At 30.8% G+C, this 13,287-nt stretch overlaps 1 pseudogene; it reads right to left on the bottom strand.

Annotated features, from left to right (window-relative positions):
* Nucleotides 1-10,592: 10,592 nt before the first annotated feature.
* The window catches only part of LOC107465024 (cytochrome P450 76T24-like), a 10,222-nt pseudogene continuing 7,527 nt past the window's right edge, over nt 10,593-13,287 (bottom strand).

Genomic DNA, 13,287 nt, shown 5'->3' with positions numbered 1-13,287 from the left:
AATTTATCAATAATAAATACTAATTTTTTAACCCTAAACTCTAAATAATATCATACACAATAAAGTATGGTTAAATTATACAGTTAGTCTCTACACTTTTAGTGAAATTGCAAATTAGTCCCTACACTTTAAAAATTTATAATTAGATCCCTAAAGAAAATTAAAATTTGCAATTTAGTTCTTACCGTTAAAAAAGTGTTGATTTAATAGAATATTCTCAGCATATGCTGAGAATATTCTATTAAATCAACATTTTTTTAACGGTAAGAACTAAATTGCAAATTTTAAATATTCTATTAAAATGGAGAATATATCGAAAATATTCTGTTAAATCAAACACTTTTTGAATGGTGGGGACTAAATTACAAATTTTAATTTTCTTTAAGGATCAACTACAAATTTTTAAAGTGTAGAGACCAATTTATAATTCACTAAAAGTATAAGGACCAATTGTATAATTTAACCATAAAGTATTAAGAAAGATATTTTATATCACTTTTATAACACTAAAACTTTAATACTCATTTTATACAATTAAATTAAAAAATTTCTACTATAAAATCTAAAATTTTCAAATTTCAAATCTAATAATGAAATGAGTAAACGAATTTCTATTGTTTTATGCGAGGATAATTTTATTTTAAAGGATTTATCAAATAATATTAAAGTTAACCTAATTTTTTTTCTATCATTTAATACTCATAAAATCATTTATATTCTTTACAATTTCACTGTTCATAAATACCATTAAAATTACTATTAAATTAAATAATAGAAAATTATTGTTTTTATAATGATATGATATAACTTTTAAAAAAAAATTGATGCACGAAATTTAGTAATTCAATTTCTTTTGGTGGCATGACACCCTTTTAATATCTATTTTCCTATCCTATACATACTTTTTCTTTTGATTTCTTTTTCTTCTAATTTTGAAGCTTACTTAAGGGAGATAAATATTTATTACTAACATCTTTTAATATATGATGTATTATTTTTTTTTTCGTTTCCGTTTTATAACTTTGAAGCTTACTTAAAAGGTAATAAATATCTATTAATATTATTTTTAAATATAAGATATTCTATACTTTTTAACCTAGAATATCATTTGAAAAACTTAAATAATAAAAAAAATTTAAAATTTTTAATCATACTACATCACTACAGGAGATGCAGAGTTTAGCGGCGGAGAAACAACAGCCTTAGCAAAAAACGCCGCTAGTTTAGAAGATCCTGGCAGAGGTTAGCGGCAGTCTGACAGGTACCGCTAAACGTTCCTGGATATTGGCCGTGCAGTTCGAACCGCTTCGAATTTGGTGTATATATCTTCAATTAACCCTCCTGATTTCACTTAACCTCTTGGCGCGAACAAAAGCACGAGCAGAAGCGCGAAGAGCACCCAACCTCCCTCTAACGCAACCTACCTGCGATTACACCCAGAAACGCCGCTAGGTGAGTTTCAATTCCTTAATTCAATTCCCCATTTTACTTTACTGCCATTAATTGAAACCCCCTCCCCCAAATTTGTAGAAACCCGTCACTTCATTTTGGTAGCGCACCAAACACGAACGGGAGCAGAGCCACGTACCATTTGCTCCACCCGGCGCTTCCGTGTTCGCCGTCGAATCGCGCAGCGGCCAACCGTGGTTTCATCACTGGCGACGAAGTTGAGCATCTCATCGGTAGTGCGTGAAACCCCGACACCGTTCTCCACCGTGCGCGAATCTTAGCTATCGCTGCCTCCCCCTTTCACCGGTTTGTTCTTCCACATTGAGCTTTTCTTCTGGTTTTCATTATTGGTTCAGAGTTCTGAGCATGTATTTGTCTATATCTTCTATAAATTGTGGCTAATTGAAGCATTTTCGAGTTAGGGATTTCATTCTGTACAATTAATTAGCAGATTGTAAGTTTATCTTCCAAAAGATAACAAATATTAGAGTATAATACATCTGTCTATGATCATCAACGATGAATTCTTCTGTTAATTTTTATATTCATTATGGAGATTTGATTGGTTCACGTTAATATCGTCTGTCTCTCACCCTTGAGTCATTCTCTTATTGTGTAGACATATAGAGTACTTTTCGCTTTGTGTGATGAGTGTGGAGCTGAGAAACAAGGTTGAGTGATTTGAGTAAACAAAAAAGTATGTCGATACTATTGGATTGATTTAATTTTACGGATTCTTTGATGCTCATTCGATTGTTCATTGTTGCTTTATTCCTCCCCTTTCTCTTACGATCGATCATCAAATTTATATTGCCTTCTTAAACCGGCTGTAGTTAGTTGTACTTGAAGGGTAATCATGTGAGTTGGATTGAATCAAGTAATATTTTGGATGAGAGAAAAGAAAATTCTATTAGCCTTTGAACCATCACTGAATCCCCCTCCCTGTGTATGCTGCTTTTAGACTGTGAAATTAAATAAACTAATCTACTTACAAGGTTCTGGGCTAATCCTGATATATAGATGCAAAGTGGTTATCATCATTCCTTTTAGATGCGTGTACAGAATTGAATACATACAAACGCGACAGTTTTCATAATGATCTCCATTGTGCTCTTTGAATTCTATTATCAGCATCACAACTCATATTTTTTTGCCTAACCTCATGAATATCATGTAACGGCCCACTTAAAAAGAGGAGAAAATGTTCATACCCATCAACAATAAAAACGGACAAAAAAATTAACTCCCTTAATAATTTCTTCAAGCTTCGAAATTAGTTTACTTTATGTAGCAATTAATCAAGGTAGAGAACTGACAAAATTCTGTACTTTCTGTTGCTGCATCAGTTTTCTATCTATACATCTACGCATAGCAAGACCACGTGTCTTACGTAGTTACTCGCTAACTCGTTTCAGCAGATACTAAAAAATAATTACTTCAGCACCATAGCACAACCCAATAATAATATCTAACACTTATGAACATGTGATCAAGATCTCTTCATCCAAAACAAGATGTTTGGGTGGAAAAAGTTAGGTACGAATTTTAATATCTTATATAACATGATGTACACTATATATGATTTGGGAATAATACATTTGATTTTGGCATCAAAATTGATTAGCAAATTATAGACCAAAGTTTGTTAATATATAACTTACATAAGGTGCCTTAGCTTTTTGGTGCTAACAATTCACAAAGTCAGTTTATTCAATTATCTTGAAAATCTGTTTTGGAAAGCTAAAAATTAAACTACATATTGTATGTATAAAAAAATGCATCCTTAGAAAAATAACTGAAATGATTAACATTAAATTTAAGAATTTAATTTTGATATACTGATAGTATAAAATATTTTACACGATCATTTGATTATATTTATTTTTTATTAATTATTCATATAATTAATAAAAAAGATAATTATTTTTACTAATTATATATATATAAATAAAATTATTTTATATTGACAACATATTAAAATTAAATTATAATTTTAATAGTTACTTTTTATGTAATCGATAATATCAAAATAATAAGTTTATTTTTGAATATTTTGGTAAAAATGATTTTTAAAACAGTAGTACATGGTTAAGTTGTCTTAAAATAATGTTACTTACAATTATAAAAATGACTAAAATTGTTAATTTTAAAATATAATTTATTTATATCATTTTGTTTAATCAACTTGGTAGCTTGAGCTTTAAAAAACAAACTTCTTCCTCTTTTTTTTTTTAATTTATGGAGGAAAAAAGCCTGTTTTGGGACAGTTGCCAATCAAATGAAAAAAAAATGAACCGAGTCTCAACTCTCAAGTACTAGAAAGTATACTTTTTGAAAATTCCGGTAATTATTAATGGCAAATACTATTCATCTAAACTATATACACCATTAGTGAAGATTAATGTATATGTTTGATTGATTAAAATTGATAGATATTTTAATCTCTTTCATATAATTATAAAACAGAAAAAATTAAATATAAAAATATAAATTAAACAAGCCTTAAATTTTATTTTTAATTATTACCATATATAAAATTATAAGATAATATAACCAATTTTATTTTTAATAACAATATTCTGCGCATAATTTTTATATTATATTTTTATGAATTTATTAAAAATGAAAAATATATATTTTCGGAAATTACATTAGTCAAATTTTTAACCAATTAAAGAACTCATAAGCTTCACCCGGAAAAGTAAATAGCATTACTTAATTAGTGTTTGAATGTGGGGACTAAACTAATGATAGAATCTATGGTCAACAGAATTGTTCTATGTTCTGTACCTAATGGCTCGTACTACGGATATATACCGCATACATCACGAATAAGAATAATTAAAGCAACTACATAAGAAAGTTTTCGATCGGCACCAAAGTCAAAGACTCACTCAACTCTACTTTTTCCCACTTGCCTTTTGTTGCAATGTTATCGTTATTTAATAATAAAATAGAACAAATTATTAAAATGATATCTAAAAATCCACTATAAAAATAATTTTAAAAAATATTAACAACAAATAAAAAATGGTAATTTAGTCCTAAATGTACTGTGTTGTTGGATGTAACTATTTTTGAAGAACCAAAATTATTGCTTAAGTTTTTAACAATTGTTTTCGTTGAACACGTTAAATTTTTGTCAAAAATCACTTGATGTGGTTAATAAAAGAGGGAAACAATTTATCTAATTTTAAAATTTTAAAAGATTAATTTGTCTTTAATTTTTAAAGATTTAAAAGATTAACATATGTAATAATTAAATTGTTTAATGTTCGAAACCACACAATTAGTAACAATTTACTTGTCAATTTCAAGGCCTTAATTAGTCTTGTAGATACTCCTAAGCAAGTTAGATATAAATTGGGAGCTTATGCTATAAATATTATATTTATCAAATCTGATTTGACTCGGAAGATTTAATCGTAAACTCGGTCACTTAACTAAATTGAGCTACTATTTAGACCATTCAAGCATCAGATTCGATAAAAACTGGTTCAATCCGAACGATTTTTAATAAAATCGGTGACTCAAATAGTTTATATGACTCGGACCGAGTCATGCTTTTTTTTTTCCGAAAAAATGAAAATGACGTTGCTAAACACCCCACTCCCACGTTGCCCTAAAGCGGATCACCCCCATCCCTAAGTTCGCTCAATATCTCTCTTCTTTTTTGAGTATCGTCACTCTCTCCTTCGCCTTTAAACTCTCGCACAGTTGTACTCACTGTCTCGAACTCGGCAGACTTAAGTTTGTCGTCGCAGCCTGTGTCGTCATCGTCACGCACTCAGTCACAGCCTTTCCTATACTTGGTTCGCCAGCGCAGAAGCAGACCAAACCAGCATCTAGTCCTTCGGATGGTGGTCATCATCGTCTTTTTGTTCGGCCGTCAATTCAGTTGGTCAGCTTCCTTCACCGTCAATTGGTCCTTGGGCAAATGAGCTTCCTTCGCCCATGTTCTTTCTTTTTCAATTTTATCATAGTTGATTTATTGTTGAAATTATCAATGAGCTGAATTTGTTGCTGAATATATCGCTGAACAATTTTTTTTGTTGCTGGAAAACATGTTGGATTGATGAAGCATTTTATTGTGACAGATGAATATGATGGAATACCTATCTTTTATTACTTTTATTATTGTAATTCTTTTATAGTTTAATTATTTTATAGGTCCCTATAGTTTTACTGAATTTTCAATTAACTTCTTATACTTTTTTATTTTTAATTAGGTTCCTGTTGTAACAGCCCAAACCACCCGCTAGCACGATATTGTCTGCTTTGGCACACAAGGCCTCACGGTTTTGCCTTTGACGATAGGGATGCTAGCCGAAGCCCCCCACACTCACTCGTCAAAATGCATCATGATAGGAAGAGGTATCTACACCCTTATAAGGCATGCTTCGTTCTCCTCCACAACCAATGTGGGTCTTACACCTGTATCAATTAATTTTTTTTAATTAAGTCTCTGTCGTTACAAAAACATCTAAAATAACAAAATATTCGGTTAAAAAATAGAATATTCCAAAGTTTAGTGTATTAGACTTAATTAGGACATCTAAATATTTTCTAAATTTCTAAATCACCCTTTTCTTTTCCATCTTTAATGATTCTTCGGTACCAATTCATTCCATATCATAATCTTTAACCCTCTCTGACTCATGAACCTCTACCAATGTCCTGTTTCCACCACCAATCCCTCCCGGAACCATCCCTGTTACCGCAAAGCTCTTCGGCGACCTCTCCAAATCAAATCCAGTAGTAGTCCTAGTCGCCACACTCTCCACCACCGAACCACGATCACGCTCTTCATTACTACTATTCGCCACCACCACAACCACCAGCGTGAACTTCCTCTTCCACCACCACAATCTCAACCTCCTCCTTCATCCTGGCAAGCCCAAAATTTCCAATTTTAGCCATAAACTCAGAATCCAACAAAATATTTACTCGATTTGATGTCACCGTGAATCACTTGAGGGTCACAACAATGGTGCAAGTACTCAACCCTTTGGCCACCGAAACAACATTGAAGCGCAATATCCAATTCATAAGCTCGGGATACTTGAGGCGCTGGCTGTGTGTTGCACGCCATCGTTGTGTTGGGTAGTTCTGTCACTGTGGACGTCGTCTTGTAGGAAAGAAAATAGATTCACATGATAGATAATATCATTCATTTTTTTTATTCAAACACCAAAGAGAAAGAAAAGAAAAAAATTAATCAAGGAAGCTAATGTCAAATCAAGTTAAGCAAAAACATGATAAACATGATTCGAAAAAGTAAAGGTAATTAGTTTCATGCAAGTCAATTGCTTCATATTTTCTTCTTTCATCTGATCGAAGAAGTAGTAATAGTAACATAAAGAGCATACATATAAAAAAATCGTGTAAGCTCACATGTTTAAGAGAATTTCCTAATAATAGGACATACTAAATAATCACATAGAGTTTATAAAAATGCATGTACTCTTGACTTAAATGGCTTGCGAGATAGTAGTAATAATTATAAAAATAGCATTTATAAAAAATGACAAGATGGGGAATTAGGGTTCAGAAAGGGAGATTTTGGATTGAGGAGGGAGGAAGTGCGTTGGAGATGGGGAATTATGATTAGGGAGGGGGAAGGAAGGATTATGGTTGGGGAGGGGGAGAATACATTTAGGAAGGGGAAGGGGGGAGTGCGTTGGGGAGGGAGAAGGAGAAGGAGAAGAATTAGGGTGGGGAAGGGTATTTGCCATGTCAGCACTGTACTTGCCGGAAATGTGCTCCGGTGAACTCGTGGGTACGCTTGTCAAATTTTAAAATCTTTTAAGGACCATTTTGTCAATAACAATAGTGAGATACCAAAATGTTAGCGTTTAAATCTTTCGGGTACTAATTTGGTTATTACCTCAAAAAAATAAGGATATGCATGTACTCTCGATTACAAAAACTTAAAGACGATGGATTTTGCATATGGAAGAATTTGAATGATTAAAATATATGCGTATAAAATAAGGAAATAAGGAATAAAGTATAAAACAATAATCATGATAACAAAGGCATCAGACAACAACATGAAAATGAGAGGATAAATAAAACACATGCTAAGCATATAAAGTGACAAAAACATAATGTCATAGCTTCTTTTTTTTTTTTTAAACCGTCTCAAGTGTATTTGGATATATCTTTAACTATGAGTGGGGTGTTCCTAGATGATCTACGTTTTGACATTAATACATGCTCATTTTGATCACAAAATTATGGCAATAAGCCTCAAACAAAACATTCAAGAGCACAATAACTTTTACTATTAGATGATCAAATATTTCTAATCTAATTTCATCACATAGAAAAAGATTTCACTGTATAACACTAATTATAACTAAATGATAATAAATTAATCTTGCAAGCGCCCTATAGGATCAAATTGCTCTGATACCAAAATGTAACACCCTAATGCTTTTAAATTAAGTTAAGCTTTATTTTGATTATATTTAGCAGTTGATATTTAAAACCTTACGAAATTTTTAAAGTAATATGAAATCTTTTTATAAAATAACTTACATGTGTAAAAAATATTGAATAACTAGTTTTTATTAGAATAGTTATTAGTTGAAAAATATAAGTGGATCTGGAATTACTAACATGAAAAACGGGCATGCTAAACTATGAAGGCATAACAATGACAAGCTTTACTCATACAAAATAATTATAACAAGAAACATCATAGTCACAATTTGCAATCACTCAATACAAATAAAATAAGACACACAGAAAATTCTAATTCTCTTAATTTGTATAACTATGGCTAAAACAATCGCATATTCTTCCTCCTTAAGGTAAACGCTTAATGTTTTGTATCTACGTCCTCGATAGCTTGCTCCTACCAGTGCACTTGTCTTTTCACCTCAACTGAGCAGTGTATTGCTTTATACTGCATCGTTCCTGAAAATGGTACGGAGAGAGGGGTGAAAAACAAAAGTTTCTCAATAGTTTATCTATATGGTGTCATCGTATCCATCCCTAGCCACTCCGAGTTTTAAAATAAAAACAGCGATGATGCAATGTTGTTCAATTATTATTTTCAAAAGTCTTGGTTAGTCGAAGTGGTGTGACTTTTAGATGCTTCTCGTTTACTTATGTTATGACACGTGTGATGCATACAAAATGCCTATAGCGTTAAAATATTTAAATGTATCTAAACTCATAAACCTTAGTTTGATGTTCTCATAGGCCACAAAGCAAGGCAAAATAAATAATAAATAAAAGAAGAATAGTAAAATTGGCATAGATAAGTCAAACAGAATAGATTTGAATAAAATAAAGATCTTAAACAATATCACCCATCAAATAAAAAGGAACTTTGGATAAAAGAAGGATCTTTGAATGAAATAATAAACATAAGTCAAACAAAATAGATCTGAATAAAATAAAAATCTTAAACAATATCGCTCATCAAATAAAAAAAAACTTTGGATAAGAGAAGGATCTTTGAATGCAATAATAAACATAATCATAAATTAAAAAAGATAAAAGAAGAACAATCATGATCACACTTTTCATTGTACTTTTCATTACTTTTTCTCGTAACTTTTATGGAAGGTATTGAGCTCAAACCGGTATAAAAGGTGGGAGTACCCTTCCCTTACCGAAGATTCTTATCCCAAACGTTTTGACGATCACCTTCCCTTATCAAAGGATCATCTCGATCGATCACCTTCCATTACCGAAGGATCATATCGATATCTTGTCTTTAGGGGTCACATTCCTTTACCGAAAGATCATTCTCTCAGTTCAATTTACAATCAAGGTTATTTAGACATACATAAGAAGAGAGTCATGTCAACAAAGATATATTATTATATAAAATTGATGGGATAGTCCCCTTCCCTTACCGAAGGTTCTTACCCCAAAGGTTTGCCGATCACCTTCTCTTATCGAAGGATCATCTCGATTATCTTGTCTTTGGGAGTCACATTCCCTTACCGAATGATCATTTTCTCAGTTCTTTAATGCACATAAGATTGTTATTATAATGCATGATGCGTATGAAGGAAAGAGACATTATATCATGACATGCAATGCTAACATCTATATTAAAAAAACATTTAAGATATGACATATAAAATTTAGCATAAAACCCCCTACCTCGAGTAAAGTTCCGATAGGTGTTCCGATGCAAATAGATGTGGTTTGTTAGTGAAGAGAGACTTGTTCGATAGCTAGACTTTGTGTATACTAGAATATTTTGTATAGAAAAAGGGAATAAAATGAGAAAGGAAGGATCAAATAGCTCTCAAGTATGTGCAGATTATGTTAGGAGGCATTTAGGTGAAATCTTCAATCTGAATTGTCACTTTATGAGCCCTATAACATTTTCTACGTTTGGAATTTGGAAATAGCTATTAGAGATAAATTTATAAATAATTGAATTAGCTTTAAAACGAATTTTAAACGAAGTCAATCGGATAACCACAGCTTGAGATATTCTCGAAATACTATTAGTATATCAGGCTGGCTGATAAGAGCGCGATTTTCTACTAAGAACTTATAACCGATTTATCTACCTAATTTAATTTGAACTTGATTTTATACTGAACTTAAGGAATAGAGCTAGTATTCTTATCTTTTCATATAACTAAATATCATTCAAATCTAATAAATGTAGAATTAATTATGACTATATTTTAAAAAGTTGTTTATTGTCGGTTAGAAATTTACTACCACTAGTGCTTTCATATGTTTAAATTTTAAATTCAAATCTTAAATCATTACTATTCTAATTAATTAATTAGTTATTAAATAATGATTTGATTAAAAAATTTGGGATGTTGCACGGTTGCCATTAGTGACTATTTTTGTTGGTCGCTAAAATCGGTCGCTGAATAAAACTTAACAGCCAATTTAGCGACCAACTTTTTTTTGTCCTAGAAATTTTATGTCGATCGTTAAATCAGTCGCTATTAGCAACCAATTTTTTTTATCACTAAAATCAGTCGTTATTCTAGTAAAATTTCTTGTTGTGACACAATTATTTAATCACGTATGTTATTTTAAATGACCACCATAGATGTAATTCATAAATTTATTATAAAACATAATTATTTTTACTAACGTCAAATTATGTGATTAAATACACATATAAAATTATTTTACACTTCTAATAGATTAAAATTAAAGTATTTTATTTAATACTTCATAAAATCTACAAAATAAAAACGGCAATAAAGAAGAGCAGTAACATTGCTCTTTTATTTGTAATAAGCAGCATCTTCATTATGGTAGTGATTTTATAGGAATGGCTTGGAGAGGTTGAGCCTTATGCAAAGTAAGTCCAAATTTCTCAGACATATCCAAATCTTTTGGTTGTTCTCCATTTGCTAGCTTCCAATCATAGCCTTTTAGAAGAGAAGCCAACACAATGTGTGCACTTCTATAAGCCAATGGTAATCCAGGGCATATTCTTCTTCCAGAACCAAAGGGAATAAATTCAAAATCATGTCCATGAATATCAATTTTACTATCCAAAAATCTCAGGCATGAATTCATTAGGGTTTTTCCAAATATTTGGATCTTTTCCCATGGCCCATATATTAACCAAAATTTGTGCATTTTTAGGTATCATGAAACCACTCATCTCAACGTCTTCGCGAGCCTTGTGTGGTACTAATAATGGGTCCGGTGGATGCAATCGTAAAGTTTCTTTAATCACTGCTGTTAGAAAAGGAAGCTTTGATATATGTAATTCTTCAACATTTTGTTCACCATTATTATTGCCAAGAACACAATGAAGCTCTTTTCTAAGTTTTTCCAATTTTTCCGGATTACGTAATAACTCTGTCATTGCCCATTCTATGATGATTGATGTTGAGTCTACTCCAGCAACAAATAAAGTCTGATATGACAAGTTTTCAAAAAATACAAATTAAAAGATGAAAGGACAATATTCAGATACATATTAATAATGTGCATAGAATACAAAAAAAATATATGACAATTATGTTTTATATATTTATATATATAAACATTTTTAAAGAGTGAGATCCATAATACATATAGGTCACTTCGACTCCTTTTCTCTATATTTTTTTTTTACACTTTATTACCTCTTTATATCTAAGTAAAAACCAATATGAAATAGTATATCTTTTAGATTTACACAAGTTGAGAGGAAATTTAAGGCTAATTTTTTTTATATTGTATAAATATATGTGTAATACATTGTTATGGGAAGATTAGGTGTTTTTTTTATATGGTATTTTATTCAAATAGGACGGTCCGATTTGTTTAAAGAAAAAAGTAAACAACAAATCGGAGGGTCCGATTTGTTTGATAAAAAAAAAACTACAAATCGCATGGTCCGTTTTGTATTTTTTTTAAATAGAAATCGGATGATCCGATTTCAACATTAAAAATTTTTTTATTTTCGAAATCACAAATCGGACCGTCCGATTTGTGATTGTTTGGAAAAAAAATAAAACAACTCGGTGCCTCCGATTTGTAGCTCCCATAATGAAGTTAAACACTTCTCTTCTCACATCATTGGAAAATACAACCTTCTCTCTCCCACGGAAAAAACAAAAACCGGAAATTTAATGTTGATTATTGACTTTATTACATCCGACTGCAATTTTTCATAATAATAATAATAATAATAATAATAATAATAATAATAATAATAATAATAGAAAACTAAGATGGTTTCAGCTAAAAATGTAAATTAGATGGTTCTGAATCTGTTTTCTGATTTATCATGTTTTAGGCATTTGGAGAGGAAAAGAGGGTGAAGAGACCGAAACTAATTGAATCAGTTTCGATGATTCACGTTGTAATACTGAAGGTATCTCCTCCTAATTTGAATGTGGTGAAACATTTAATAACTAAAATTTTAAATCATAAATAAATAAAACTAATTACTATATATTTATAATTAATTAAGTTGTTCTATTTTTGGCTGATTTAGAATTAATTTCATATACTTTTTCTAATAACAATAAGAATAATATAATAATTATTATTAAGTATGCTTATGGGTGATCAACAAATCAAACTCTCGGTATTGTATAGGCTAATTTTTTTTTTATAAATTGTGAAGTAAATCGGTAGGTCGATTTTATAAATTAAAAAAATTTACAAAATTAACCCTTGGTATTTATGTAGGTTGGAATTTTTTTTAACTGTAGAATAAATCGGTGAGTTAGTTTATAAATTAAAACAAAAAATAAAAAATAAAAATCACAAATCTAAAGATTAAATTTATGGTATTCATACAAAATAAAAATCCACTAAATTTTTAGGTTATTGAAAAACACCACTATCACTGCTATACAACAAATAAAAAGTCGCTTTTGGAAGGTTAATGTTTGCGCAACAAATTGCTTATTATTAGAGTGTAATAGTATAATGTGAAGATTTAACCCAAGACATTCTTTACTTTGTCATGTCAGTATTATCCTTCAATATTATGTTTATAAAGAAGTTTTATGTCATATGTTACAAAATATATGCACAATAGTACTGGTTCCTAATAGCTATATATAAATATACATAACTTGAACCTTAAGAAAAACGTGTGTATTTTTTAATAAAGGAAACGTGTCATATGAAATATTCTCCAATCTTAAAGAAAATGAATATAATTTATTCTAAAATTATTTCAGAAATTATTTTTGTTATGGAAAAGATGTTGGTGTTTTTGCAGGTTATGGGGGAATGGGGTCATTTACCGGAGGATGGAGGGAGCATCCACCACGCAGAGGGCGTGCTGCGCTCGCTCATCAGCCGCGTGTCAGACGCCAAGCACCACGCAGGAGGCGTGGTGACGTGGCAAGCATGCAGGAGGCCGAGCACCACGGGGGG

This window comes from Arachis duranensis, chromosome 9 (assembly GCF_000817695.3).
Source record: "Arachis duranensis cultivar V14167 chromosome 9, aradu.V14167.gnm2.J7QH, whole genome shotgun sequence".
NCBI lineage: Eukaryota > Viridiplantae > Streptophyta > Magnoliopsida > Fabales > Fabaceae > Arachis > Arachis duranensis.
This window is presented reverse-complemented; position numbering and strand designations above follow the sequence as displayed.